Raw genomic sequence first — 5,960 nt, 5'->3', positions numbered from 1 at the left:
TTTGAAAACAAAAACTTAAGTGTTTCAATTTATTGTCTTCTAATACTATGAAATATCTTTTCTAAAATAGTTTATTATCTAAATATAATATTTATTTATTAAGAAATACGACAAGTGTGTTTATGTATAAGATAGTAATAGTAATAGAAAATAGGTTAGCATATCTCATTTATTTATTTATATATATATAACCTAATATGCCAGTGTAATTTTCTTAAAGTGCGTGAAAGACGTAAATAAAAGTTTCATGACATTATTCACTGGACCCCACCGTATTGCCTCATGTATCTTTCTATCACATTCATTATTTATCTTTAAAATAATCTTAACGTAATAAAGAATAAAATTGAAAAAATAAGAAAAGAGAAACAAATATTTATTCTTTTTCATTTTTCTTTTCCTTTTTCTTCTTTTGTTCTTTCCCATTTTACTTCACTAGCTTTATTCCAACCTTGCATTGCTCCGACGAGGCAATCGGAGTGCCGCCGCGGCGTTGATTCAATGCACCGCCCCCGCTGATATCCGTCGCTGATTACCCGACACCGATTTTGTATTTACGGTTCGTTTCTTCCTTACATTTCATCTCCCTTGTTTCCCGAGAAAGTGAGGGGAAGCGACAATGTTGAATCTCGCTTTTTCTCAGTGCGCTAATTATTATTATTAATGTAACTTTTATTTTTCTTTTTGAGAAGTGGATGAGTTTGTGGTTAAGAAAACAATTGGACGAGTTTGAATTCTGAATTTGTTGATGTATTGAATATGCAGAGAGAATATTTGTTGAGGATCGAGCAAGATTAGTCTCTACAAAATGATTATACAAATTCTGCTTTTATTTTTGCGAAATTGGGAGTGTGTGTGTGTGAGAGAGAGAGAGAGAGAGAGGGAGAGAGGAAATTGCATGCTAAGATTTGGTTTTGAGTAGGTTGGTTGTCTTGAAATTGAGATCTTTTCTTTTGCCATTTTTCCATATGGAATTTCACCAGTTTGTTATTTGTTTTTTAAAAGAACTTGGGGTTGTGTCATTATGTAGTTCACTTTACCTGGTAGCTGACCTCATCCAATTGGATAAGTTTATCCTTTTTTTTTTTCTTCTCTGATGAATCAGCAGTTGTTGTTTGAAATTTTATAAAAAAAAAAGGTGTTTCGTTTAATAATGATTTCAAACTGTTCTTATAATCGTGGCCAAATACAACAGCTTGATTCCTTGTGGCACTATTTTAGATGTTTGAACCTCTGTACGACAGATTCGACTCATTATTGGAACATTAAAAAGCATGGGAAACTCTTAGTGGTTCGGTACTGTGTTTGTCCTTGTTTTAGTGTATTCATACTACGCACCTTAACTGTAATGTGTCTTTGTTGTCATGCAAACATTGAATGTGATAAACTGTGAATATTCTATTAATTGCGTGAATAAATGGATGGAAATTACTTTATGAAAAGATGTAGAAGATAACTAGATAGAAATTGACATGATCATGCTGATGAATAAACTATTTTTTTTTGTGAAAGGCCATATGTTGAAATAGTTTTATGGTGCGCCGATGAGCTGAACTGATGTTATTGACAGTCGAAGGTGGAGCATTCTTCTCTTCTTCAGCTTCAGGATATAGTAAGGGTTTGAACCTTCTTCTCTTGGGTCGGAGGAGTGAGGATAAATCCATGAGGGTTTTGCCGTTGAGCCAGTTCCAGTTGGTAGGCCAAGAATCTGACCACGAGCTCCAGCTGGCTTCCAGAAAGAAACGCTTCTCCAGCAGGTGCGCTTCCTTTGTTTGCTTCGGCTGCACCTCTGCAAGGCTTGACACTGCATCTCATCTTAAAGTGGTCCATGCCAAACACCATGATGTCTCTTCAGGGACCCTGGTTTCCAACAAGGGCAAGTATCCTCCTGACAATGTAAATGATGATAATAGAAAGGTTGCACTTAAAAGTAGCTTAAAAGGGCAAGGAAATAAAAAACCAGTTCTTGTCGAGGCTGTTGCTGAACATGAGGCATCAGGTGGAAAGGAGAATGATTCTGATGTCCAAACAGAGAGAAGGAAAGTGCAATGGACGGATGCTTGTGGTAGTGAGCTTGTTCAATTACATGAATTTGAGCCCAGGTATTTGAATATTTTATTTTCTCACTGACTTATATATGGAAAAGTTTACATACTCAGGGCAGATACTTTTTCTGTTTTTGTTATGAAGTTTTGTTTGGGCGATCATATGTAAAGTTTCAAAGTTTTTGTCTCATGTGTCACGTTTTGTCACTAGGAACGCCTAGTACTTTATTTTGTGTGATTGATAGCAAATCACACGTGCTTGTACACTCTTCTGTTATCCTTTCTTTTATTCTCACTGATTTAAAATTTTGATAGTTATTGTCACCAAAGGTCTAAGAAAGGATTAGGGCTTTGTGTAAAAATGGTTTGCATTTTTGTGAGCCAAAGTGTGAGCTGAATTCTTATTAGCCAGAGCAGACATACATATAGCTTCACTTTCCGGGCACAGTTCTGAATTGTAAGAAGCTTTATGTTTTGTTCTTTCCAAGTGCTGTCTATCAGGTTTAACTGATATAGTTCATGAAACTAGTTTTAAATTTGAACAGGCCTAACTGATAACCGTGGTTTAGATGATTAAATAAACTGCATTATTTCCCTATCCATTTAAATGATTAATATGATTGTTCTGAAGAGTCAGATTTTTCTTATTCTTCTTTTTGGTAATTGATCTGGTGATAAATTGGAGACTGATAGGCCTAGAAAGGATAAACAGGGGTGGATTGTATATGAGAGGAGAAATAAAAGGGCGGTTTAGTTGTTAGCACCTAACATTTGCATAGTTAAGTGGTGATGAGATGTCAGTATAAATAGGAGTCGCTGAGTTGGGAGAGGCACTTTTGGAAATTAGTTGGTTTACAGGTTCAGCCTGTGGAGGGGGTTAAGCCTCTTGTAACATTGCTACACTTACCATTCTTTGTGAATAATACACGATACGATTCTTTTTCTCTTTGTTTCTATGTTGCGTGTGTAAGGAGTAATCTTGATTAGATTTGCCTATTGGAAACCTATCAGAGACCCCTTCCCAACCATGTTCTCTCTCTACTCTATGAATTCAACATTTTGAAGGATTTCTCCATTGAACACTGGTACATGGAATTCCCTTAAATGAAGTAAATGGTCAACTGCGGTATAGGGACAAAGGAGTCTTTCTTCAATTATTGCTTATGGAGTTATGGTGATAAATCTCTTTGGTATCTTTTCACCACTTCTGTGTCCAGTGGTCTTTAATGTTTTTTAGTTTTCTATAATCAATAGGACTAATACTGAAATGCTGTTTCGGTAGTGGTTCTCAAATTTCTAACTCATGTGTTATCCTGGTAATGCATTCTTAATCCTACAAAAGTGTCTTTTACGGTAAGTGATTGCTCAAGCTGTATAAGCATTACTTATCTTTATCTTTAGTTGAGGTACAATTTCAACCCGTAAGAGCTAGCATCGTGATAGTAACTCAGTATGATACTTCACTCAACCCCCTAATAGGTAGCCCTTTTTGAGATATTGACAGCTAACTTTGAAAGGAAGAGATTAAGCTGCGCTATCGTGATAGCAATTAAGGCAGCATAGCCTATCACGCCCAGGGTTAAAGGCTGGAAGCATGGTAATGCAGGTTACTCAACAATGGATCTTAGAATAGCCTCTATTATCATCTTAAAATTTGGATTTAAAATTTAACTTATTTCTACAAAACTGACTTGTCCAACAAGGATGGGTCAAACTTTATTAGCATTACTTAGGTTTTATCTCTACATGATGTGATCCAACCCCCTGTGAGATAATGTCTCAGCTGCCGCACACTACACCTCTCCAATCAGTCTTTCTGGTCAACCTCTTCATTGGTAGCCTTTTCCCAGACACTGACAACTTTGATAGGCCACTATTAATGTAGGCTAGGGGTGACTGCAATTAGGGCTGTCTCCCAAACGAGAATCATATGTTGTAGGAATTTATGAGTTTGACTCCCACCTATAGTAGAAATGAGAAATTTGAACTAAATATAAGAAAGAAGACCTATAGACCTATTACGTTAAGGTTTTGGATTGGAAGTGGTGTTTTCTCTCTTATATGGGTTTACTAATGGCTCACTGATCCTAAATCTCTTTGGTGAATTCCCCTCAAATGACCCAACACTATAATATTTGTTTTCTATTTTGATATTTTCTGCACGTTTGTAATCAGAGCCTTATTCTCAAAATTTTCATTGAATTGCAATGGTTAATTTCAGTTCTTTTAGAACCATAGGAAACAGTTAAGTAGGGGAAGAGTAGAGAAAAAGAAAGAGGAAGAATTGAAAAGGATTCTTTTATTATCTAATGTATATTCAAGGACTACCTCCTTCAAATATATGAAAAAAAAAATAAAAAATAGAGGTTTGATTCGGTTTTGAAGTAAAAAGAACTAATTAAGCACACTAATTTATACCAATTTAATTGGTTTTACTTGAAGGATTAGGTGTATAGATATAATCCAATTCCACGAATATCCCCATTTTTGTGTTTGGGCTAATATACTTTTGTTTGTATTTTAGGTAGGATTTCATTTTTTACAACCTTTGTTCAAGTTTCGATCAGATAGAGTAAATCTTACTTTTTTGTGGACAAAATAGAACTTCCAAGGTACACAAGTTATCACGTTAGTCCTCATACAATTATGGTTCCAATAGGTCCCTCGGAAATTCTTTTGTTTACTACTTCTCCAAAAATTGTCTCTGAAGTAGTTCCTCGAGTATTTAATGGCTAAATAATTGCCTATAGAGGGGCAACCTTGGAGGACTAAATTGGGTTTTCTCCAGCTTCTTTAATGGCTAAATAATTGCCTATAGAGGTGAAACCTTCAGGTGTTGTCCGTTCAGTTTTTGGACATTTTACAAGACCTTACCTTGTAGCTCTTATAGATTCAATTTTCATGTCTAAGATGATTGACCAACATATGACCGTGTTTCTATTATATTAAACAATACAAATTTCGGCGAACTATAATTGCTGTATATTTTTAATTTCTCATTCATTAACATGCTAGTTGACAATCATTTGTTTTATATTTGATGTTATGAAACATTTTATTATTTTAATAGCGAACTGGATGTAATGGAAGTTTCTAACCATGTTCACATGCCACATTTATATTTTACCTTTTCTTGTTTATATTCTTTGAGATCGTGATTGTTGTTCGTTGCAGCGAAGTGTCATCTGATGAATTTGAGTATGGGAATAACAAAACTTGTTCCTGTGCTATAATGTAAATTGGCGTTCCAAATGATAGACCCAATTTTTCGGTGTCAATTTGTTCATTGCTAACATATTCTATCACTGAGCATAAGGAAAAGGAGCAGATGTTTTCAGTCTAGTGGAGATCCATATGTCATCTCTTGCCCGAGCAATCATTTGTCTCCATAAATCCTTGCTATGGCCTTCAATTTTGTTCCTCTGTTTTTCATTAATTTTGTATATAATCTGTCATCTGAATTCTTTGGCTTTTTGTCTTCTGAATTTTGTATGTAATCTGTTCTAGGTTTCTATTCTTTATATACAACTTAAACAAAGTTTGTTTTGTTTATATATATTTATATTTATATATAGTTTCATGGTCTTTCGTTGTGTAGAAGTGGTTCAGATGTAACATTTTTTTAAGAATATGTTCTGTCTGGATGGGAAAATGAACTTCTGATGCCAGCTTGGTATTACCTATATTTCGGAGAAATTCAGTTCCTTTTCTCTTTCTTTCATTCAGTTTTTTGAGCAATAAAACGTATGTTCCTGCAATTTCCTAAGAGGCAGCAAAAGAGATGCCTGGTCTGATGAGAGAAAAAGATTGACACTCTGTATTGGCTGTTTTGTTTTTCTTGACCTGGTTTTTATGGCAAACTTTTCAGTGTGCCAAAATATGGCAACTAATTTATTTAACTTTCTCAGATATTTT

At 34.9% G+C, this 5,960-nt stretch overlaps 1 pseudogene; it reads left to right on the top strand.

Annotated features, from left to right (window-relative positions):
* Nucleotides 1-374: 374 nt before the first annotated feature.
* On the top strand, nucleotides 375-5,759 carry LOC106766215 (annotated as a pseudogene).
* Nucleotides 5,760-5,960: the final 201 nt, after the last annotated feature.

This window comes from Vigna radiata, chromosome 1 (genome assembly GCF_000741045.1).
Source record: "Vigna radiata var. radiata cultivar VC1973A chromosome 1, Vradiata_ver6, whole genome shotgun sequence".
NCBI lineage: Eukaryota > Viridiplantae > Streptophyta > Magnoliopsida > Fabales > Fabaceae > Vigna > Vigna radiata.
The sequence above is the reverse complement of the archived record's forward strand: the minus strand, read 5'-3'. Positions and strand labels throughout refer to the sequence as shown.